The sequence below is a fragment of the Lithobates pipiens genome, unplaced genomic scaffold, assembly GCF_037356315.1.
Source record: "Lithobates pipiens isolate NorthernLeopardFrog02 unplaced genomic scaffold, aLitPip1_a1.2 Scaffold_1, whole genome shotgun sequence".
In the NCBI taxonomy this organism is placed as follows: Eukaryota; Metazoa; Chordata; class Amphibia; order Anura; family Ranidae; genus Lithobates; species Lithobates pipiens.
Genome location: NW_027507685.1, coordinates 105,324,023 through 105,350,632, shown reverse-complemented (window position 1 = coordinate 105,350,632; position 26,610 = coordinate 105,324,023).

Genomic DNA, 26,610 nt, shown 5'->3' with positions numbered 1-26,610 from the left:
ATATAAGGTCAAAAGTTTGAGTATAGCTTCACATATTGCTCGATAATATATAGTATAAAAGTACCATCATCCGAATTACCATATGAAAATTGGGAGGTGGACATATGGGAGCAGTTGCTGAGGCTGACCAGTACATATACCCTGTTTCCCTGAAAAAAAAAGACCTAGCGTGATTGTCGGTGATGGCTGCAATATAAGCCCTACCCCCCGAATAAGCCCTACCCTGTTTCCCCGAAAATAAGCCCTACCCTGAAAATAAGACCTACAAGGACTTTAACTAGGGCTTATTTGGGGGGTAGGGCTTATATTGCAGCCATCACCGACAATCACGCTAGGTCTTATTTTCGGGTTGAGAAAGGCTGACCTAAGGTGATTGAATGGATTATCTTTGTACTGATACAATGACAAAAGTATTATGATAAAATTCAAATTTCATTACGTGACAAAGGGTCCTGTCCCTAGTCGTTTTTGTCCAATCGGGTGAGCAGGTTTTCCTACTTTAACATTAACTGTAACATGTTGGTTTAAAGTTTATTATGCTTTGTAAATGTTGTTTTCTCAATGTATTATTTAATTCATAGACCAATTCTCCCGAAGAAGCGGTCTATGCCACAAAACCGGTAGAGGACTACTCTATACTCCACTTCAACAGAAACGATGTCTATGAAGTAAATAATACATTGAGAAAACAACATTTACAAAGAATAATAAACTTTAAACCAACATGTTAAGTTAATGTTAAAGTAGGAAAACCTGCTCACCCGACTGGACAAAAACGACTAGCGACAGGACCCTTCGTCACCTAATAAAATTTGAATTTTTTTACAATACTTTTGTCATTGTATCAGTACCGAGATAGTCCATTCAATCACCTTAGGTCAGTCAGCCTTTCTCAACCTTTTCAACACAGAGGAACCTTTCAAATATTTTTTCGGTCTCGGGGAACCCCTGCTAAAAATTAGAAATCTACAACTCATGATACAATAGTGTGATGGTCAGTGGTAAGAATGGTCCTTACACTTGTGGTCATTGGGAAGAATTACCTCCTTACGGATAGCTAAAGAGATCAATGGTGTCAGTGGGAACTTATCTGAAAGGCAGAAATTGCCCAATGCTGAAGGAACCCCTATAAACCTTTGGAGGAACCCTGGTTGAGAATCACTGCCTTAGGTGGTTATATGTACTGGTCAGCCTCAGCAACTGCCCCCATAGCTCCACTTCCCCAATTTTCAGATAATAGAAGGCTCAGAACCCAATGCATCACGTGACCATGAATTTGGGTAACGATTTGGAGCATTTACTGTATTTCTTTTTTATATAAACAGATAATTAGCTGTTGGGAGGGGATCTGGCCATAGGTGAGCTTTAAATATAGAAGTATAACTCTATAACAAATATTTTTTTTAATAAGCTAATGCTGATTCCTTACTAGAGGATTAGTATCGCCAGAGTTCCAGAAGAACCAGTTGTTTTGTTAACCTGCTAGTTGTTACAATTATTGATCTTTACATTTTTGAAATTTCTGTTCCAATATAAATGTCAATAAAAATTATTGTTCTAAAAACGAAATTCAGTTGCGGGTAGGTGTGTCTGTAAGTCTGTCCGTTCATATGCTATAATCGTACTTCTGGAAACAAGAATGATGGTTTTCCCCTGGCGAATTCCTCTTCTATCCCAATGCCGATAATAGCAGAGTAACTGCTGCATCCTTCCTTTAAAACCCTGAAAGCTACATTACCTTCTTTATCTTCTTCATATTAGATGAAACTTAATTAGATTTTCTCACCACAGGTCATCACTCCTTTGAAATATTCCATAAATCCATAAAGCCTTGTTCTCCCTGCCCTCTAGTCTCCACACGTAGAATGCACTCCAACGATGGTTAGAAAGCCGATGGGTATCTTTGTACAGAAATGCCAGCTGTAAGCCTTGATATAAAGATCCTGAACTAATAATCTATGAAAACTAAGAAGATTTATGTGATATTATATTTATTCTGATGTTTGTAGATTCCCTGTATAGTGGTAGAGCAACCCTTTTTCTTCACTTCCGTGATTCCCTGAGGAAGCCATTATTGCATCACGAACCACGTTAGAAGAAAATAGTAACCATAATTGAAGCCATATTTCCATTCTGTTCTATATACAAAAGATGCGATGGAAAGCCTGAAGGTATGTTTAAAGCTATGCTATTGATATACAGTAAGTGACCTATGCTATCAAAAATTAGAAAAAGTAATAGGGTTACTCAATAGAATTTGAGAGTAATCACAGAAGCTTTTATTGTCAAAGAAATATCTTTTTCAAGACAAATTTTTTTTTTTTAATGTTGGTATAATGTACAAATAAAGATGTTTAGGTTGAAAAGTTAATTTTGGGGCTCTTAACAAAACAAAATAAAGAAAAATAATGTTGGTATAATGTACAAATAAAGATGTTTGGGTAGAAAAGTTCATTCTGGGGTTCTTAACAAAAAAAATTAAGAAAACGAATGTTGGTATAATGTACAAATAAAGATGTTTAGGTTAAAAATAAAGGTCTTCCAGGGTCCAGACTACATGTACTAACCTTTAGAAATGCCACAAACAGAGAGTTTGTCAGAGCCCTTCCTTCTCTGAGCTGGCCGCTCAGCTGTCAGCTAATTGCCAGCTCTTATCTCTCCATAGTTACTCAGCTGTTGATGATCCTGCTCGTCAGTCCTGCCTACTTAAGCCTTCCAGTCCATAGGATCTCTGCCTTCACCTTGGTCAGTGTTTCTCAAATCCAGTCCTCAGGCCCCCCCAACAGGTCATGTTTTCAGGTTTTCCATTATTTTTAACAGGTGATTTGATCAGTTTCACTGTCTTAGCAATTACCACAGCCGTTTCATCTGAGGGAAATCCTGAAAACATGACCTGTTGGGGGGGCCTGAGGACTGGATTTGAGAAACACTGACCTTGGTCAACATCACAGAGACTATCTCCTGTGTTCCAGTTTAAAGACTTGCTTTGCTGACATCCCTTCTGGATCCAGATCCTGCTTGCCGTTCCACTATATTGATCCCTTGACTTCTGTCTTGGCTGACTATCCCTTCCGGTTACTGCATATCATGGTTTCTGACAGAGTTATACACTGGATAGCCTAAAATACTTTTTTTACACCGCAATACTTATAAATATAGAAAATCTCATTTATTGCTTTCGAAAAAAAAAAAAAGGCCAAAAAAAAAAAAAAAAGATCTAAATAATTCAAAGCATTTAAAACCACAAAACCTATAACCAGGATGGAACATTGATGATACAAGCTACTATCTTACACATTGTATTCTAGTTAGGTATCTCAAAGGAAATTTGTGTTTTGTTTTGTGTTGGGTTATTTTTTTCTAAATGCTTTCAATTATTTGCTTCATTGTTTTTTTGTTTTTTTTTTGCATTATTTAATACTTTTTTTGCAGAAGATAATACAATACATCATGGGTAGGTGATCCTGATGGGGTAGGAGATCTACCTGAACAACATAGGAGAAGTCAAAGATCACAGGGCACAGTGTCGCCTCCGCACACCTGTCAAACACACTTGGATCTTTTTTTGTATATATATATATATATATATATATATATATATATATATATATATATATATATATATATATATATGTAGCGCCGGTACTCCTAACGAGTATGCGCTATATGTTTCAATTTAGTTTTTGCCCAAAACTGTAATGAGTTTTGGGACTAATTGTGCTAAATTGTACTTTGGCATCAGTTTGGCTGGGCTGTGTGGAAGTTCTGCCTGGTCATAGGTGGGGTTATACACCTGTGGGAGGCTATAGAACACAGTCTGGTTGGACGCATTGGGTACCAATCTCTGTCTCAGAACCAATCAGTGGGTGCGTTTGTCTCACTGCGTAATCTGAGAAGGGGTACTTAAGGTGCCAAAGTCACGTGGTTCGGGGTTCCGGTCCAGAAGTTGTTGCTGACTTTGTGGTCCTGGTCCTCCTGACCAGCCCCCAGGGGCCCTCATGGCCTGGAGTGCAGATCCATCCGTTTCTGAGCCTCAGAACTCGCTAGTTCGCGGCGCAGTAACTGGAAGGAGGATTCTAAGGTGTTCTGGTGCCGTCTCGGGTTTTGGAGAGGCCCAGCAACTCTACATGCGACCATGGGAGGACTCTTCAGTGGGAGAGACACACACAAGGCTGGCTGCTCGGTAAGAGCCTGGAAGCTGAGCTGCCATGGACATTGATTGAATCCACAATTCTTACAGTATCGCCGGACCGGCTGAAAGATTCTGGTACAGTAAGAAAAGTTCCTACTTCTACCCTTCCAGTTGTAACTAAGTTTCCAAGTTTCCAACCAAGTCTGTGTGGGGGACTTTGAAAAGCTAGAATTACCTGTTGGCAGCTAAACCCAAAACTTAAGGATTTATCCAACAGTTAAAGAATTCAGTTGCGAGCGGCTGTTCCCTGGACTGTGTACATAGAGAGAGTTTATTGAAGTCAGCAGTTCCAAGCAACTCTACCCTGATACCCTCTATTCCCAACTTAGAGACTGAGTTTGTTCAACTGTTTTATGCAAAATAAAAATCCTGACAAGGAATTCAAGTGTCGGTTTCTACAATTACTGGGTTATCAACCCTGGGAACCCCTAGACAAGGACAACGAGGAGTGCGAGGTGGAGGAGGTAATCGGTAAGCCCAGAAAAATTCAGCAGCTCCTTCGGGGGTAAGTGCTACACACACACACACACACACACACACATATATATATATATATATATATATATATATATATATATATACACAATATATATATATATATATATATATATATATATATATATATATATATATATTGTGACAGAAGGAGATGATGTCGCTATAAAATGGGTGATTTAAAGGACAAAGAATCTGCATATCAGCGGGCTGCAGAGCTACAGAGCATAGCTATGAAATGGAGAAAACTTCTTTTTGCAGCTTTCTCCGGATTTTTCTATGTCCGGATGGGGCTCTGTAGTTTGGAGATCCCTCAGAGTCTTGGGGGAATGGGATCTCCAACCCTGTGTCCAGATTTTGTAGATGACCAGCAGGGTCATCTAGCCCTTTTAATGAGGGTATGGGAATACCTCATTGGAGACTGCTCCACCCTACAGATAGGAGGGCTGTGCATGGGGAGTTAGGAGGACTCCATTCCACTCCAGGAGTTAGAGGGGCTGCAGGAGGCAGTAAACGGCTGGAGGACTAAGGTCAGAGCAGAGCTGTGGGGGCTAAAGTAAATCTGTCCTATGGTCTGAGGACCAGCTTAACGAGAAGAGGCACTGCTAAAGAGAGAACCAGGCGGGCTAGTATTTTCCGTTGTGTGTATTTGCTGGAGAAGAACCCCAGCGTGGAAAACCTTTATGTTGCAGACTTTTATTTGCCACTAAAAATGGGCTACCACGCCCTAAAATATAGTTCCTGACTGGCTTGAACTGACAAATGCATCTACCATGAGAGCTAATGGTCCCCCATGTCACTATATATATAATATTTTTTTTATCTATCTATATATAGATTATTATTTTTTATATATATATATATATATATATATATATATATATATATATACAGAGAGCCTTGATAAATTATTCGTACCCCTTGAAATTTTCCACAGTTTGTCATGCTACAAAAAAAAACGTAAATGTATTTTATTGGGATTTTATGTTATAGACCAACACAAAGTGGCACATAATTGTGAAGTAGAAGGAAAATTATAAATGGTTTTAATTTTTTTTTACAAATAAATATGTGAAAAGTGTGTGGGGGGGGGGATTTGTATTCAGCCCCCTTTACTCCGATACCCCTAACTAAAATCTAGTGGAACCAATTGCCTTCAGAAGGCACCTAATTAGTAAATAGAGTCTACCTGTGTGTCATTTACTCTCAGTATAGATACTGCTGTTCTGTGAAGTCCTCAGGTTTGTTGGAGAACCGTAGTGAACAAACAGCATCATGTAGGCCAAGGAACACACCAGACAGGTCAGGGATAACGTTGTGGAGAAGTATAAAGCAGGGTTAAGTTATAAAAAAAAAATCTCCCAAGCTTTGAACATCTCACGGAGCTCTGTTCAATCCATCATCGGAAAAAGAAAGAGTATGGCACAACTGCAAACCTATTAAGACATGGCTGTCCACCTAAACTGACCGGCTGGGCAAGGAGAGCATTCATCAGAGAAGAGCCAAGAGGTCCATGGTAACTCTGGAGGAGCTGCAGAGATCCACAACTCAGGTGGGAGAATCTGTCCACAGGACAACTATTAGTCGTGCGCTCCACAAATCTGCCCTTTATGGAAGAGTGACAAGAAGAAAGACATTGGTGAAAGAAAGTCATGTGGTGGAGATGCTTTTCTTCAGCAGGGACAGGGAAGCTGGTCAGAGTTGATGGGAAGGTGGCTGGAGCCAAATACAGGACAATCTTAGAAGAAAACCTGTTAGAGTCTGCAAAAGACTTGAGACCGGGGCGGAGGTTCACCTTCCAGCAGGACAGCGACCCTAAACATACAGCCAGAGCTACAATGGAATGGTTTCGATCAGTGGTCTCCAAACTAAAACCCAGGGGCCAGATGTGGCCCTTCACTTGCCTTTGTCTGGCCCTTGGATCACTATTTCACCAACTGGCACCAATGATGATGGAGCACCATTGCCCCTAATGACACCAAAAATGGGCCACTGTTCTTCTCATCGATATAAACAACGGGGCACTCTTCCTCCCATTAAAAGCTATGAAGGGACACAGATGTCGAAATCATTTTGACTCCCACTGGCCACAATCTGGCCCCCCTACAGCCTGAAGGACAGTAAATTGGCCCTTTGCTTAGAAAGTTTGGAGACCCCTGGTTTAGATCAAGGCATATTAATGTGTTAGAATGGCCCAGTCACAGTCCAGACCTGAATCCAGTTCTGGGCAAGAATCTGTGGCAAGACTTGAAAATTGCTGATCACAGGCACTCTCCATCCAATCTGACAGCGCTTGAGATATTTCTCAAAGAAGAATGGGCAGAAATGTCCCTCTCTAGATGTGCAAAGCTGGTAGAGACATCCTCAAAGAGACTTGTGGCTGTAATTGCAGCAAAAGGAGGTTCTACAAAGTATTGACTCCAGGGGGCGCCATACAAATGTACCCACCCCCCACACTTTTCACATACCGTATATACTCGAGTATAAGCCGAGATTTTCAGCCCCTTTTTTTAGGCTGAAAGTGCCCCCCTTGGCTTATACTCGAGTCACCGCCGTCTGCCTACCCGATCAGCGTGTCGTGCAGACAGACGGCGGCCATTCCACTATTCAAAAGCCGCGCCTCCCTGTCTGTGATAGGCGGAACACTCAATTTCCCAGCAGTCAGTGGTCCCCCTATCACGGACATCCGCTCATCCTCATACTACGGACGAGGATGAGAGGATGTTTGTGATAGGCGGACCACTGACTGCTGGGAAATTGAGTGTTCCGCCTATCACAGACGGAGGCACGGCTTTTGAACAGTGGAATGGCCGCCGTCTGTCACAGACGAGGAGGAGAGGTGCGGCTTTTGAATGGCATGGCCGCCGTATGTTTTTTATTCATGCAGATCGGTGCAAAATGGCACACAGAGGCTGCAGAAGGACACAGAGGCTGCAGATTGGCACACAGAGGCATGCACAGGATACAGGTAGGCTGCAATGGTCACAGGGATGGTCACAGGGATGGACACGGATGGTCACAGGGATGGACACGGATGGTCACAGGGATGGACACAGGGATGGACACAGGGATGGACACAGGGATGGACACAGTGATGGACACAGGGAGGTATACAGCTGCAGATGGGCATTGTTGACCCTCTTTTCCACTCTTTTAAGCTGTAACAGTAGCTGCTGCATTTCTCACCCTTGGCTTATACATGAGTCAATAAGTTTTCCCAGTTTTTTGGGGGTAAATTAGGGGCCTCGGCTTATATTCGAGTCGACCTATACTCGAGTATATACGCTATTTATTTGTAAACAATTTTGAAAAACATTTCTCATTTTCCTTCCACTTCACAATTATGTGCCACTTTGTGTTGGTCTATCACATAAAATCCCAATAAAATACATTTACGATTTTTGGTTGTAACATGACAAAATGTGGAAAATGGGGTATGAATACTTTTTTCAAGGCGATACTTTTTTATTTATTTATTTTCTATTATATGTATGTAAAACACACACACGCACATAAATAATAATACAAAAAAAATTATAAAAGTGAATAATTAAATAATAAAATACAATTAATTAGAAAAAAATAATAATAACTATAATAATAATTAATCAATCATTAATAATAATAGTTAAATTAATTATTTATATTTTATTATTCTGCTGCAGTGCAGGTGCACTGTCGATTTACACTTTTATAGTTCTAAAAAGCTTTTCCAAAGCCCAAATGGCATAAGGAGCATACTGTATGCAGCATAACGGAAGACCACCTTTCCAAGCAGAAACTCCATGTCAATTTTGAAGAATTAATCTTGATTTCTTCTGCGGCGCTCCATAAATCTCCCATATCCCCCCCCCCCCCCCCCAAGGAATGGGGGCATTGTTTACCTCCAGAAAATAAATAAGGATATATACCTTTTTTTATTTTATTTCCCTTCTGTCCTCAGACCAGCAGTGTCCGAGAAAGGCTGACACAGCCTGGGATGATTTATAATCCTTGCAAAGATCATTTATCTCAACTACTTAGAATATAGGGCAATACGTTGTGAGCAGGAAAAGAGTTAATGATTTATAAACTCTAATTTTGCTTTGAAATGTGCCGGAACAAGATGTTAATGTCAGACATTTAAATTTAATTTCATACTGCTTATGTGGTTTTACTCATTGCTGTAAATAGAAATTGCTATATTTCTTTATGGTTAGGGATGGCTTGTTTTTTTTTTTTATTATTATTATTATTATTTTTTTTACTTTTTTTTAAAAAAAATTTATCTCCACCTCTGTTCAAAAAACAGAACACAAGGAACATAGACCCAGATTAGCAGAAAGGCAAACAGACCAAGGACAGGTGGTCTTTTGCTTCCTTATTTTATTTTTATATCTTTCTAATGTGGCAAGAAAAATATCAGCAAATTACCATTTATTTCCTTTTTGTTTATTTAAATTTTTTTTACTACATTTAGATATTTACATATGGGTTTATATTATTTATTTATTTTTTAATAATACTAATCCACCATCTGCCACCCCTTCTAATCTTCTTTAACCACCTCAATACCGGGCACTTACACCCCCTTCCTGCCCAGGCGGCATATTTCATCTTTCAGCGCTGCCACACTTTGAATGACAATTGCTCGGTCGTGCTACACTGTTCCCATGTGAAATTTTTACCCTTTTCCTCACACAAATAGAGCTTTCTTTTGGTGGTATTTAATCACTCTAAAAAAAAGACCACAAATTTTGAGAAAAAAAAGGTTTTCTTATTTCTTAGTTTCTCTCAGTAAATTTTGTAAATAAGTAATTATTCTCCTTCACTGATGGGCACTGATAGACGGCACTTATGGGCACTGATGGGGGGCACTGGTGGGCACAGATAGGTGGCACTGGTGGGCACTTATGAGGTAGCACTTATGGGCACTGATGAGGTGGCACTTATGGGCACTGATTAGATGACACTGATGAGGAGGCACGAATATGCCGCACTTATGGGCACTGATAGGTGGCACTGATGAGCACTGATAGATGGCACTGATGGGTGGCACTGGGCACAGATAGGCAGCACTGGTGGGCACTGATGAGGTAGCACTTATGGGCACTGATGAGGCGGCACTGATGAGGAGGCACGAATATGCCGCACTTATGGGCACTGATGTGGCAGTGATGAGCACTGAAAGGTCGCACTGATGGGCACTGGGCACAGATAGGTGGCACTGGTGGGCACAGATAGGTGGCACAGATAGGCGGCACTGATGGGCATTGATGGGTGGCATTGATGAGCAGCAGTGATGGGCATTGATGGGCAGCACTGATAGCCAGCACTGACTGGCATCACTAATGGCCACTGATTGCTGGCACTTGTGGGCAAAGATTGGTGGCAATTGTAGGCAGAACTGGTGGGCACAGATAGGTGGCACGGATAGGCGGCACTGATGGGAAGAAATGATGGGCATTGATGAGTGGCATTGATGAGCAGCAGTGATGGGCATTGATGGGCAGCACTGATAGCCAACACTGACTGGCATCACTAATGGCCACTGATTGCTGGAACTTGTGGGCACAGATTGGTGGCAATTGTGGGCAATGGTTGGCACTGATTGCTGGCAGTAGTGAACATACAGTTCTGGCACTGGTGACATTTAATGATCAGTGTCCTGATTACATCCCTAGATGTCCTCTGTGAGGAGATGCCACTGATCGGCTCTCCGCTCCTCACTCTCTGTCAGTGTGAGGCAAGGAGCGCCGATTACCAGCATTTCCGTGTTTACATGTAACTGGCTGTGATTGTACACAGCCGATCACATGGTTAAAGAGCCACGGCCGCATCTCTTTACCCAGAGGTCACACCGAGAGTGGCCATTCTGGGCGGCCACCATGTGACGTCCACCTACAGCGAAAGCTGCGCCACCCAGCCATCATTTCATGGCCAGCGGGTGGGAAGGGGTTAAAGAGACCTATATATCAGACCATTCCTTTCAATGACAATCTTCCATAAGATTATATGTGCCCTACATTCACACCTATGCAGTTTTTTTGTGTGCATTTTGCAGTTTGCAGAAACACACTGCAGTCCATTTAACAGGGTTTCCTATGGATGTAGTTCACATCTGTGTATTTTTGTCATGCTAAATTTTTTGAAACGAGTCTGGGACTTTGATCCCAGCAGAAAATTGCGTTTTGCATGTATTAGACTTCAAAGCAGTCACACCAAAAATGCAGGTGTTGTGTTTTTTTTATGCGTCTTTGTGTTGTGTGACAGGTGGTCCGTTTACATCCAACTGCCCATAGAGGAGAGCGGGCTGTGTCTGCCCTGCATAGGCGGAGCAGACACAGACAAACCATCCACCTTCTCAGTGGGGATCAGCAAACAGATTCCACGCTGAGCAGGCGGACTCCACCAGAGCCATACATAGGTTGAATTTTCAACCAAGTTTTGCTTTTGAAAATCAGGAATTTTGCGCATTATGTGATCCAATGGTACCACCATTGATTTCGAAATTCAACCAACCAAGCCTTCAATTTCACGTTGTGTTGCTACAGAAAATAATTTTTGTGGCCGGGAATCTTCTTTTCTTTTCAGGTCACAGCTCATGCGCATTTATTTATTTATTTTTATTAGATTTCTCACACGATTCTCCCATCATTGATTCGAAATTAGTTTTTCCTAAAATTTCCAACATGCCCAATTACTCAAATTTGATGGCCACGTGAAAATCCCCTCGTTGCTGCAGCCCACTACTGGTGCATAATTTGAATGAAGATTCTTAGTTACGATTTTTGAAAGACCCATGTATGGCCAGCTTTAGGCAGCTTTGCAGCTTTTCCCATCAGCTGCAGGTTAGCGAGTCTTCTCAGGCTCCTAACGGCTCCATCAGCTGCTGGTTAGCGAGTCTTCACAGACTCCTAGCTGCTCCATTAGCTGTTGGTTAGCGAGCCTTCTCAGATGCCTAGCTGCTCGATCAGCTGCTGGTTAATACGTCTTCTCAGGCTCCTAGCTGCTCCATCAGCTGCTAGTTAGTGAGTCTTCTCAGATGCCTAGCTGCTCCATCAGCTGCTGGTTAGAGAGTCTTCTCAGACATTTAGCTGCTCCATCAGCTGCTGGTTAATGAGTCTTCTCAGGCTCCTAGCTGCTCCATCAGCTGCTGGTTAGAGAGTCTTATCAGGTGCCTAGCTGCTCCATCAGGTGCTGGTTAATGATTCTTCCCAGGTTCCTAGCTGCTCCATCAGGTGCTGGTTAATGAGTCTTCTCAGGCTCCTAGCTGCTCCATCAGCTGCTGGTTAAGGGCACTTTCACACTGGCAGCACTTGGGCGTTTTTGCACTCAGGCTTTCACATTGGAGTAAAGGAGAGGCGCTTTACAGGTGCTTTGCAGGTGCTATTTTTAGCGCTATAGCACCTGTAAAGGGCCTCAGTGTAAAAGGGGTCTAATGCATCTTCTCAGGCTCCTAGCTGCTCCATCAGCTGCTGGTTGAGTCTTCTTATGCTCTATCAGCTGCTGGTTGAGTCTTCTTATGCTCCTAGCTGCTCCATCAGGTGCTGGTTAGCGAGCCTTCTCAGATGCCTAGCTGCTCGATTAGCTGCTGGTTAATACGTCTTCTCAGGCTCCTAGCTTCTCAATTAGCTGCTGGTTAATGCGTCTTCTCAGGCTCCTAGCTGCTCCATTAGGTGCTGGTTAATAAGTCTTCTCAAGCTCCTAGCTGCTCCATCAGCTGCTGTTTAATGGGTCTTCTCAGACACCTAGATGCTCCATCAGATGCTGGTTAATGAGTCTTCTCAGGCTCCTAGCTGCTCCATCAGCTGCTGGTTAGCAAGTCTTCTCAAGCTCCTAGATGCTCCAACAGGTACTGATTAATGAGTCTTCTTAGGCTCATAGCTGCTTCATCAGCTGCTGGTTAATAATTCTTCTTAGGCTCCTAGCTGCTACATCAGGTGCTGGTTAATAAGTCTTCTCAGGCTCCTAGCTGCTCCATCAGGTGCTAGTTAATAGACATGTGCAGAGTGAAATATTTTGTTTCAAAATTTCGTTTTCGTCTGAAAAATACATTTAGTTACTCCCGAAGTTTGTTTTTATTTATTTAGTTTTTCATTCAAAAATTGCATTCGTCCGAAAATCCACATGAATTGCAGTCGAATCTGTCTTTGAAGGCTTATGATGTCTGTCGAATGTATAAAGACAATTCGACGGAGCTGCTAAACTCTATGTGGCCTATAGGAGGAGCATTTGACTCCGGAAATGTACTATTGCAGCGTCGTACAGTTTCGATGCTCCGTCGAATATTATTATAAACATGTGTGTTTTTAGTTGCTTTGTCAAATCATGTTGAATGAATGGTCTAAGTCTCACAGTGTCAGGTGTCAGATAGTGAGTGACTGATAATAATGAATATGGCGGCAACCCATTGTGAGAGCGACATGGAGGCATTGGAGGATGTTCCTGGGCCATCTACAAGTGTTTCTGTATATATATTATATACTCGTTCAAACAGAAACTGGTGATAGCGATCACTGATCAGACAGGCAACAAGATTCTATAATAATAAACCCCCCCCCCCCCCACAACACAGGCAGCCTCTGAGGCTATCACAACAACACTAGCAGCAACACTAGTATCACTATAAGGTTCTCACACTAACACAATAGCAGCAGATTATTAGGATTAGATTGACTGTCTTCTGAATTGATTCAGTGTGTGTGTCTCTCTCTGCTAGCAATCGTAAGTGAAAGTAAGTTGGCTGTACGTGTGTACTTAGTTCTAGCTATTTTACTGCTCCTCCTCTTTGGTTACAATCAGCCAATAACATTCATCAACATCATTATTTTTATTTTACTTCCCCCACCCAATTCCAGAATCTTTTCTCTCTATGTCGAATATTTTCTCTCTGTCAAATCTTTTCTCTATATAATCTTGGACTAATAGAGGTAAGGTTAGGCACATTCGACCACAAGTTCAGTATACACAGATTGTTATTGTCAGAGTCACGTCGAATCTCCTATTCTATATCGAACTGTTGTAACAAACGAAAATGAAAATAAAGCATTTATTTATGTTGGATCTTTCGTTATTCAAAACAAAAACGAAAATACCTAAAATTCAGACGAAAATGCATTCGGATTAAAACGAATGCACATGTCTACTAGTTAATGAGTCTTCCCAGGCTCCTAGCTGCTCCATCAGCTGCTGGTTAATGAGTCTTCTCAGGCTCCTAGCTGCTCCATCAGCTGCTGGTTAAGGACACTTTCACACTGCCAGTGCCCGGGCGTTTTTGCACTCAGGCTTTCACATTGGAGTAAAGGAGAGGCGCTTTACAGGCGCTATTTTTAGTGCTATAGCACCTGTAAAGGGCCTCAGTGTAAAAGGGGTCTAATGCATCTTCTCAGGCTCCTAGCTGCTCCATCAGCTGCTGGTTAACGAGTCTTCTCTGGGCTCCTAGCTGCTCCATTAGCTGCTGGTTAATGAGTCTTCTCAGGCTCCCAGCTACTCCATCAGCTGCTAGTTAACAAGTCTTCTCAGACTCCTAGCTGCTCCATCGGCTACGGGGTATAACCCACCGCCCTAGCTCAATTTGACATAGGAAGTGTCCTCATCAGCCTGTGCATCAGCTTCCTGGCTTCCCGTCTGCTGCCTTGTCTGAACTAGATCTGTTATTATCTTGTGTAGCACCCTCTAGTGCTAGATTAGATGTACATAGTTGGTAGTGTAGGAAAATTTGGCTTGGCTAAGAGCCAGGCCTGGGTTGAATCTGGGTCAGGGCTGAGTCACTCAGGGAGGCTAGATGACTTGGCAAGCAGCAACTCTGGCAACTCCCCATGCTTTCTAGAACCTTGGAGAAGCTTCCAGATACAGTGGGGTGGAGTCTAGGAGGAGCTGCTTGGAATATTGATGAGAGCCCCATTAAAATTGGCTGGCAGGGGGCAGGCCACCCCATAACTACGTTATAGGGAAGCCATGTGGAAGATGGAGTGCTGAGGAGTCTGTTGGTGGCCCTTGAGGGCACACCCTAGTCTGGGGGGGTGACTTCAGGCCTGGGGCTCAGGTGCTGGAGTGCTCTACAAAACATGGAGGAATCCCTCCTGCAGGCATGGGGGCAAGTCAGAGGACAGCTGGAAAAGGTCAACGCGTCCAGGAGATCTCCTGAGAATTCAACCAGGTGGGTTGGTGAGTTTGCAGTCTGAGAGGATCGTGGGAAGAGTGTCAGACTGGAGGACTGTGCTGAAGAATTTAGCTAGGAGGGCTTGTGAGAGAGGCAGCTGCAGTCAGGCAGGCTAGCAGTGTTTTTCATCGTCCTGACCAGGCGAGCTGGCAGTGTGGTCTCCATCATCCTGATCCACCACGTATAACCTTGGCCTGGCTCCTGACTATTATTCGGACTTCATCTTCCTGATCTACCATGTATGACCCTGGCCTGACTCCTGATTGTTCTGCTGTCCTCATCCTCCGGATCCACCGTGTATGACCCTGGCGTGGCCCCTGACTTTTCTGCCATCTCCATCCTCCTATTCCATTGTGTATAACCTTGGCCTGACTGCTGATGTTTTGCCATCTTCATCTTCCTGATCCAACTTGTATGACCTAGGTCTGGCTCCTGACTATTCTGTGGTCTTCATCCTCCTGATCCACCATGTATAATCTTAACCTGGCTCCTGGCTATTTTGCTGTCTTCATCCTCCTGATCCACCGTATATGACCTTGGCTCTGGCTCCTGACTATGTTATCACACTGCCTACTGCTGAAACCCAACCTGCTCCACCACTGGTGTACTTTGTGTTCCTGCTGATGTCCTCGTCCACCTGCCTGAGAATGTCGGACACTTCCTGGATCAGCCACCAGCCAACCCGTCTATCAGCACCTGTGCTTCCTTGAGCCTTGCATTCCCTGTCATCGCCTTCAGGGGTGCTTGGACCATAGTTACAGGGCTCTCATAATTTCAGCCTCTGATCGGGTACGTGACAGAGACACGTATTCTGGTAGCAGTCAGAAAGACAGTCTGAGGCTTTGTACGTGGTGGCTTCTTTCTACACATTTGTGAGTGGACTACATCCAATTAACAAATATCTTGCATCACCCAAATAAAAATATTTCTGACATTTTGAAGCTTTTCTTTAGTTAATAAGTGCCGATGTAAAGGGTATAAGGACACCACCATATAACAATTTGTCATGTACACTCAACACCCTTGAGTCAAACTACCATGAACTGTCTTGTTGGTGCTCCAAAACATAAAATATGTATCTCATTAATGTCGACGTCTACATCAAGATCAAGTAGGATCAGTATCCTAGTCCAATTATTTATTCGAAATTTCGGGAACATGGCCTCATATGAAGCTGATAAGGTAGAAAAGGGTAGGTGTCTTCATCTCAAATAGTGAATGCTCATTGGTTAACCTTTTCCTTATGATGTGTCAAGTTGGGGGTACAGATGTAACTACAAGCAAATTATTTTGGAGTCTTCATAGTTTATGTCCAAGAACAAGAGACAAGATAAAACAGAACATGGCTACGATATTGGTAAAACCATCTCTTTCTTAGAGAATTTCTTGTATTATTCCTGCAAAGGAATTTAAGAAAGAGGAACAACAGCTCAACATAAACATTTCATGCATTAAATATTTAAAATTATGAGAATGTTAATTAAAGAAATAAAATATTGTGCATATTAAAATAGTGTCTAAGGTTTCCCATTTTTTACTGGTACCATCTCTCAAAAAGGTTCAGGAATGCCTCTTCTTTGTCACTCAAGATTGTAGCATAGTCTGCAAGCGTCATTGTGTAATACAGTGTAACAAATATACACTCACCGGCCACTTTATTAGGTCCACCTTGCGAGTACCGGGTTGGACCCCCTTTTGCCTTCATTTTGCGTGGCATAGATTCAACAAGGTGTTGGAAACGTTTCTCAAAGATTTTGCGCCATAGTGACATGATAGCATCACGCAGTTGCTGCAGATTTGTTGGCTGCACATCCATGATGCCAATTTCCCGTTCCACCACATTCCAAAGGTGCTCTATTGGATGAGATGTGGTAAGTGTGGAGGCCATTGGAGGACAGTGACCTTATTGTCCAGTGGTGAGATGATTGGAACTTTGTCACATGGTGCATTATCCTGCTGGAAGGAGCCATCAGAAGATGGGGACACTGGAGTCATAAAGGGATGGACATGGTCAGCAACAATACTCAGGTAGGCCGTGGTGTTTGAATGATGTTTAATTGGTACTAAGGGGCCCAAAGTGTGCCAAAAAAATATCCCCCACACCATTACACCCCCACCACCAGCCTGAACAGGTGGTACAAGGCAGGATGTATCCATGTGCCAAATTCTGCCCCCCACCATCTGAATGTCGCAGCTGAAATCCAGACTCATCAGACCAGGCAAAGTTTTTCCAATCTTCTATCGTCCAATTTTGGTGATCCTGTGCCAATTGTAGTCAAAGTTTCCTGCTCTTAGCTGACAGGTGTGGGACCCGGTGTGGTCTTGCCCATCCTCCTCTGAAATCGTCAAGGCATTCTCCTCCACATAACTGCTGCTCACTGGATTTTTTATTTTTCCCATCATTCTCTGTAAACCCGAGAGATGGTTGTATGTGTGTGAAAATACCAGAAATACTCAGACCAGCCCATCTGGTACCAACAACCACGCCACTTTCAAAGTCACCTAAATCACCTTTCTTCCCCCTTTCATACTGATTAGTAATTTGTGTTACCGAGCAATTGAACAGGTGTACCCAATAAAGTGGCCAGGGAGGATACATTTCTATCTATCTATATATATATATATATATATATATATATATATATATATATTTTTTTTTTTTTTTAATTCTTAATAATGAGTTAAAAAAGTGTGGAAACGTATTTTTTTTTATATAAATTTTTTTTTTTTTGACCTATACCATTCATTTTGGGGCATAGATATGTACACATATATATATATATATATATATATATATATATATATATATATATATATATATATATATATATATACACACAAGGGGTCTTCAAAAAGTTTCCACACTATTTTAACTCTTATTATTAAGAATTTAAAAAAATATATATATATGACTTTTATCAGTCAACTAGCCAGACAGACTAGTCACATGACGCTCTCAGACATGACTAATTACTACTCCTCCCACCCTCTCCATTTTCAATGAAAAATATAATAGTGTGGAAACTTTTTGAAGACCCCTTGTATATATGTACATATCTAAGCCCAAAATTAATGGTATAGGCCCAAAAAATACAAAATATGTAAAATTATAATTATTTTATAGATATTATAGATATAATTATATATATCTATTATACATATTATATATATATATATATATATATATATATATATATATATATATATATATATATATATATATAAATCTTAGCATTATATCCTGTAGATATGGTATTTTTCTTCACAAGCTGCACATCTCTTATATTCCTCCATACTAATTATAGTAATTCACAACGAGACACAAAAACATTCAAGAATTTAATTGGAAATGAATTAGAAATAATTAATTCTAATTATTATTATTATTTTGAAATGAATTAGAAATAATTATTTCTAATTAATTAGGGCAAAATTAGAGGCAAAAAAAAAACAGGCCAGAGCAATCTTCACATTTGCTTGATTCTTTATGCTATGAGCATCCTACGGAAGAGTCTTCTAGAAAATATTTGATGAATATTCATATTTGGTTTTCTCGGCTGGCAAATATTTGGCGAAGAAGGTTTCATAACAAAACCTTATTGCGCAACTGTTTGGTTCCCCGAGAGAATCCGTCCATTCTCTTCACAATTACTTGTTATTTCACCTCCTGGTTACCTGACACCACCTCGGTGAGGAGCAGGGAGGTTTATCTGCCATCAATAAGTATCAGACGGCAGCTGATGACATATATCTCCATTACCTCCTGAGTGCAAATTACTATTTCTTCCAGCTGAGCTCCAAAAAGCTATCCTTATACTTCCCACGTAAATAGAAGGTTCAGCAGTGCCTGGTCTACGTGATGGCCAGTTTCAAGGAACGGCAAAACATTTCCACGTTTTATCGCTGTTGTTTTTTCCTCCTTAACATGGAAAAAATTATTCCTATTTAAAAACTGGTTAACAAAGGTGCAAATGTTCACCAAACAAAAAGTAAAAGTAAAGCTTGCGCACATTGATTTATTTATTTTTTGTTTTTTAAGTTTTGGATAAAATGGGGAAGAGTTAAACCTGTAGGTAGGTGCAAGTTCCCCCTCCATCCTGTAGGTGGCACTGTGCTATTCTCACAGATGAAGTGGAGTCTGGTAAGGGGATTGTCCACTTGTGGACTTCATCAGGGTCTCAGAAGATAGGTATCTGATTGGATGTTGCAACCTCTGGAGGCCTCGGTTGGCCATCTTGTCCGTTAGGGTCTTCTACATAATTTGGGCACACCTGAAGCTAGTGGTAGGTCAGATGAAGTGGAGTCTGTTAAGGTGATTGTCTACTTGTGTACTTCATCAGTGTCTCAGAAGATAGGTATCTGATTGGATCCTGCAACCTCTGGAGGCCTCGGTTGGCCATCTTGTCCGTTAGGGTCTTCTACATCAGTTGGGCACACCTGGAGCTAGTGGTAGGTCAGATGAAGTGGAGTCTGGTAAGGGGAATGTCCACTTGTGGACTTCATCAGGGTCTCAGAAGATAGGTATCTAATTGGATGCTGCAACCTCTGGAGGCCACGGTTGGCCATCTTGTCCGTTAGGGTCTTCTACATCATTTGGGCACACCTGGAGCTAGTGGTAGGTCAGATGAAGTGGAGTCTGGTAAGGGGATTGTCCACTTGTGGACTTCATCAGGGTCTCAGAAGATAGGTATCTAATTGGATGCTGCAACCTCTGGAGGCCACGGTTGGCCATCTTGTCCGTTAGGGTCTTCTACATCATTTGGGCACACCTGGAGCTAGTGGTAGGTCAGATGAAGTGGAGTCTGGTAAGGGGATTGTCCACATGTGGACATCACAGGGTCTCAGAGAAGACAGGTATCCGATTGAATGCTGAAACCTCTGGAGACCTCCGTGGCCATCTTGAGCGGGAACCTTATATATAGGGTCTTCTGCATTATTTGAGTGCCCCTGGAGCTTGTGATAGGTCAGGGATAGAGACCCCACTGACTAGGAAATGTACATAGCACAGAAAGTGGTTCCTTGGGAGTGGGATCAGCTTAGGGACTATGTCTGTCCTGAGGATATTTATTTATTTCAGGTACTTATATAGCACCGTCAATTTATCCCGCGCTTTACATATAGTATACATTCACATTAGTCCCTGTCCTCGTGGAGCTTATAATCTAAGGTCCCTAACTCACATTCATACAAACATACTAGGGCCAATTTAAACAGGATCAAATTAACCTACCAGCATGTCTTTGGAGTGTGGAAGGAAACTTGGAGAACCTAAAGGGAAACCAACGCAGGCACAGGGAGAACCTGCAAACTGTCCGGGTATCTGGACCAGCAACATGGGGCTCTCCTCAGCAGCATCATAGTACCATCATGATACACCACAAACCATCCTGTAGGTGTCATTGTGCCATTATTGCAGATGAAGTGGAGTCTGTTAAAGGGATTGTCTGCATGTGGACTTTGTCAGGGTCTCAGAGAAGACAGGTATCTGATTGCTGCAACCTCTGGAGACCTCAGGTGGCCCTCTAGAGCGGGAACCTTATATATAGGGTCTTCTGCATTATGTGGGTGCCCCTGGAGCTAGTGATAGGTCAGGGATAGAGACCCCACTGGCTAGGAGAAGTCTATAGCACAGGGAGTGGTTCCTGGTGAGTAGGGTCAACTTAGGGACTATACCTATCTTGTGAAAATATCCAGGTATCTGAACCAGCAATTTTGAGCTCTTCTCAGCAACATCATAGTAACATCCCAACACACCATAAACCATCCTGTAGGTGGCACTGTGCCTTTAACACAGATGGGGTGAAGGCTGCTAAGGGAATTGTCCCCTTGTGGACTTTTCAGGGTCTCAGAGACCTCAGGGTTAAATACCCCTAAAGGGATCCAATCCTTCAATTTTCTCATTAGAACACTGGCAGTGCAGCAGTTGATTATAATGAACAAGATCCTCCCATTTAAAATCAGTCTGCACAGGACATGGTAAAAAAAACAGCTATTTCTTCAAAAGCAACAAAAGGTGGGAATCTGCTACAGAGGAACATAAAAAAGTGACGGCAGGAAAAAGACCAAGTGGTCCATTGTGTCTGCCCTTTGTTTTGTCTTTAAAGATTTCAATCATGTCTCCTCTTTACCTGGAATTTTTTTTAGGTTGGTGATTCTTTGATTGACTCTATGGCCTTGGAGGACCAGAGCGAAGTCATGGTACAGGCTGGAAGTCATTTTTTTTTCTTTTTCTTTTTTTAAAGCAAAAGATCAAAAAACTTTTTTTTTTTTTTTTACTTTTGCTTTTAAAGGAAAAGAAGAGATTTGGAGTCTTTTTGACCCCCAGATCCATAAAAAGGACCTACCACCCTTATTCCTATTACAAGGGATGTTTACATTCTTTCTAATAGGAATAAAAGTGATAAAAGTGCAAAAATAAAAAGTAAAATAAATAAGAAAAAAAAATTTGACAACACCTCCATTCCCTCCGTGCTTTTGCGCAGAAGCGAACGCATACGTAAGTCGCGCCCACATATGTAAACAGTGTTCTCACCACGCATGTGAAGTATCGTCGCGAACGTTAGAGCGAGAGCAATAATTATAGCGCTAGACCTCCTCTGTAACTCTAAGCAGGTAACCTATAAAGGTGTTTAAAGAGGTTTAGAGGTTTTTAAGTACCGTCGTTTGTCACCATTTCACAGGAGTGCGCAATTTTAAAGCGTGGCATGTTAGGTATCTTTCACATTTTACAAAAAAAAATTATATATTTTATTTTAATTTATTAAAGTTTATTTTTTCCCCAAAAAATTACATTTGCAAAACCACTGCGCAAATACTGTGTGATATAAAAAATTGCAACGATCGACATTTTGTTCCCTAGGGTCTCTGCTAAAAAAATTATGTATAATGGTTGGGGGGTTATAAGTAATTTTCGAGCAAAAAATACTGATTTAAGCTTGTAAACAAGAAGTGAAAGAAAAAAGCCTGGTCTTCAAGTGGTTAAAAAAATGAATTAAACAAAATATGAAAAAAAATATTTTTTTGCACTTTATTAGCCTAAAATAAAAAGCAAATAAAGCTTTTTTTTTTTTTTAATTTACCAATTTAAAAAAAAAAAAAATTAAGTTTGCAAATGAATTGCAGAGTTATAGTCAAGTAAATTGGTGCATGCTGACTCTGCTAAATCTGGCCAAGCTATCTAGGGATGAGTGACCTCAGATCGGGAATGTAGGAGCGTAAATTAAATTACATTGTCATTTTTGTGACCACAATAAAAACAAGATAAGATACATATCTACCCAAGTGCTCATTTATTATGCAATCCCAACCCCCAACCTGCAGTGAGGTTCTTTAATGCGTTCTCTCAATACAGCAAAAACAAAAATGCTGCAAAGAGGGACAATGGCGCTCTCTTGTGGGTGAGTTGGTGTGTACATGAATTTATTCAATGTCACCTTCGAAATCGTCTCTTTTATTTCTCTGGTTTTTATGTTACAATGGTGAACAGCACAAGCAATAAACGTGTATAGAAGAGAGCAACAAAGCACGCAAAGTTATTTTTGGACGATAAATTTGGTGTTAGTGCCATTATTTTTTTGTGAAAATTGAGAAGACATCATCTGGATGGTTGGCACCAGCCCAGAAGGGAAGGAAGAGAAGGGAAGGGGTGCATAATTAGAATGTGAGTCAGGTAGGGTAAGAAGTGGGGCAGGAGAGGAGGGGTAATAACATTTATAGTAACAACGGCCTGTAAATTGCGAATCAGGTGGAGGAACTAAAAACTAAAATAATAGTGCAGCAACAAACATCTCCTCACACAGCTACATACCCTTAAACCTATGGCTTGAGAAAATTAAAAGAAAGTCATGAAGGGTCCAAACCCCCCCCTCAGAGGCTGGGCCCAAGGTAGCAAGATAGCAGAGAGAGCTACTTCACCCCCATTGAGAGAGGAGACCTAGAGGATCCAAGTTGCCGTATGCCATAGAATTGATCATGTTGATTGTTGCACGTGGAGTGTTTGGAGTCCATGACAGCTAAGACCCTTTGGATACACTCAGACCTAGTGGGTATAGTGGGCTTTGGCCAATATAGAGGAAGATCAAGTGGAAAAATTGAGAATAAAATACTGCAGAAAGAAAAACACCTCCTCACACTTATACCTATATACCTTTCTTTGGCTCACAGAAAAGAAAAGAAAGTCATGAAGAGTTAGAAGGGCTGGCCTGTGGCCTCCCAGAGGCTGGACCCAAGGTGGCAGAGAGGGCTACTTCATCCCCATTGAGAGAGGAAATCCGGTGGATCCAAGTTGCCAGTATGATATAGAATTGATCATATTGATTGTTGCAAGTGACCACCCACTGTTTGGAGTCCATAATATCTAAGACCCTTTGGCTACAATCAGACCTAATAGGAATAGTGGTCTTCAGAAGCGCTGAGCTGGACTCCCCAACAGCTGGACCCAAGATAGCAGAGAAGGCTACTTCATCCTCCTTAAGAGAGGAGATTCAGTGAATCCAAGTTGCCTGTATGCCAACGAATTGATCATATTGATTGTTGCAAGTGGCCACCGGGTGTTTGGAGTCCATAACATCTGAGACCTTTTGGATACACTCAGACCTAATAGGAATAGTAGGCTTTGGCCAATGTAGTGGAAGATCACGTGGGAAAACTGAGAATAAAATACTGGAGGAAGAAACAACTTTGTACATTGCTGTATACCTATAAACCTTTGGCTCAAGGAAAATAACATCTTGAAGGGCTGGTTGGGTCTCCCAAAGGCTGCCTCCAAGGTCCCAGAGTGGGCTACTTCATCCCCATTGAAAGAGGTGCTGTAGTGGATCCAAGTTGCCCATATGTCATAGAATTGATCATATTGATTGTTGCATGTGGCTACTTACTGTTTGGAGTCCATAGCATCTGAGACCCTTTGGATCCACTCAGACCTAATGGGTATAGTGGGCTTCTGACAATGTAGAGGAAGATTTGGTGGAAAAATGGAGAATAAGATACTGTAAAAAGAAACATCTCACACTTCTAGATACCTACAAACCTTTGGATCATGGAAAAGAAAAGTCAGCTGTGAAGGATTAGAAGAGTTGGGCTGGCCTCCCAGAGGCTGGACCCAAGGTAACAAAAATGGCTACTTGCAAGTGACCATCTACAATTCAGAGTCCATAATGTCAGAGACCATTTAGATTCCCTCAGCCCTAGTGGAGGAACTGAGGATAAAATACAGCAGAAGGAAACATCTTACACTACTAAATATCTAGATATCTTTAGCTCAAAGAAAAAAAAGAAAGCCATGAAAGAGGAGCTGTACCGGATACAAGTTGCTCATATACCCTTTCTGTCTTATTCATCTATGCAAGTGACAACCCACTACTAGATCTTTTATATCTTCAACTTAAAGGAAAGAAAGTCTTGAGGCTTAAAAGGAATGGGTTGGCCCTGCAGAGGCCAGATCCAAGATTTCAGGCAACTTCATCCCAGTTGAAAGAGGAGCCATAGTAGCTCCAGGTTGCACATATACACCAAATTTTTCATATTAATCATCGGAAGTGGCCACCCACTGTTTGGAGTCCACAATGTTGAAAACCCTTTGGATACACTCAGCCCTAGTAAACTTCCTCCAATGTAGTGGACTCAAGCTTTTGGCCACATTGGGGAGGTATGGTAACAAACTAGCAATAATAGAGTAGCTGTAGTGGATCCAAGTTGCTTGTATACTCTATATTTTGTCATATTCATCCACGCAAGTGACAACCCACTACTAGATATTTGATATCTTCGGCTTAAAGGAAAGTCTTGAGGCTTAGAAGAAATGGGCTGGCCCCAGAGAGCCTGGATCCAAGGTCCCAGAGCAGGCAACTTCTCAATTGAAAGAGGAGCCATAGTAGCTCCAGGTTGTACATATACTATTGAATTTGTCCTATTCATAATTGGAGGTGGCCACCCACAGTTTGGCATCCACAAAGTTGGAAACCCTTTGCATCCATTAAGCCTAATGCCGCGTACACACGACTGGACTTTCCAGCAGACTAGGTCTGACAGGATCAGTCCGTGTGTGGGCTAGTCTGATAATTAAAAAAAAAAAAAATCAGACGGAACTAGAAATAGAACATGTTTCAAATCTGTCCGACGGACTCAATTCCGACGGACTAAAAATCGGGAAAAACATGCATCTGTTTGCTAGTCCGACGGACCAAATACGACGCAAGGGCAGCTATTGGCTACTGGCTATTGAACTTCCTTGTTTAGTCCCATTTTTCATCACGTTCAGAACGAACTCACTTTTGAATGAACTTAGTCCGTTCGTGTGTGGCCAAGTCCGTTCTTTCGGGAAGTTTGTCGGAACTCCACCGACAGTCCGTCTGGAAGACTGTCAGCCCACGTACACACGGTCAGAGATTTTGCCAACCAAATCCGCCGGATTTTGCCCGTCGGATTTAGTCCGACGGATTGTGTCCGAAACTGTTGCATACACACGGTCGGGCCAAGTTGTGGAAAAATCCGATCTTTCAGAACGTGATGATGTAATTTCGTTACGATGGGACTACATTCAGGCTAGTAGAAAATAGCTTTGATGTAGGAATTTGATCTGAGCATGCGTGGCACTTGGTCCGATGAAAATGCTTTACACATGATGGGATTAGGTCCGTCCGGCCCAGTTGGTCGGGAAATATTTCCAACATGTTGGAAAATTGGGTCGGACGGAGATTCGGACGGAATCAGTCCAATGCATACCACACACAGTCGGATTATCTGACGACACGGTCCGATAAGACTCATTCCGACAGATTCTCCGACCGTGTGTACAAGGGCTCAGATCTAGTCTGCCGGAAAGTCTGGTCGTGTGTGCTTCTGCCAACGTTGTGGACTCAAGCTTTTGACCGCATTGGGGAGGGATCTAAAACCCTTTGGATCCATCAAGCTCTAGTGGGCATCTTCCAATGTAGTGGACTCAAGCTTTTGGCCGCATTCCAGAGGTTTGGTAACAAATTAGCTTTAGAGGGTTTTTGAAGGAATTAGAGACAATAACAGGAAAGGGGAGAGGGCTTCAGGGGAGGTCCATGTCAAGGACGGCTTTAAGTTGTGTTTTGATATCTCCTCAAAAATGTGAAGTACTGGGCAATTCAATGACACCTTTAATTTTACAAAAAAATTTTTTTAGCAGTGTGTAAATTTAAAGTTATAGCTTTTAGTTTTTTTTTTGTATAGATTATTTGTGCGATAGAATCTTGTTTCAGAAGGAAAAAAAAAAAAAAGAGTCCTCACATTATATAATATCAGAATATCATATCTCAGGGGGGATTCATTTAATTGATAGCACAAATCAACCACTGTGGTTGAAATCAAGCCTTTGTAAGGAAACTTTACTTTCATTAGATGTTATACGTGTCGAATGTAACTGGTGCTTTATCTTGGTGTACATGAATGAAATTAAACCCAGCGGGTGAAGATAAGATTTGTACGGACAAAAGATTTAACACATTACGTGTTCAAATGTTGACCCAGCAGAGCGATTACCCATCTCAAGCGGACCTTGAATGAAAAATTGAAGATCTGGTATTTTATAGGGTGCCTTCTAGAAGGGTAACTGGGGCTAAGCAACACCTCGAAATATCTACCCTTAGACCTGAATCTCCTCTGAAAAATATTGTTTATATTTTTTCCTTATAGAGCCATCTATCCCAACTGGGGTTCCTCCAGAGCTTGCTAGGGATTCCTTCAGCAGTAACCACCAATTTTCTAGACATAACTATTGGTTCACACAGCCTTTCTCAGCCAAGGTTTCCTCTCA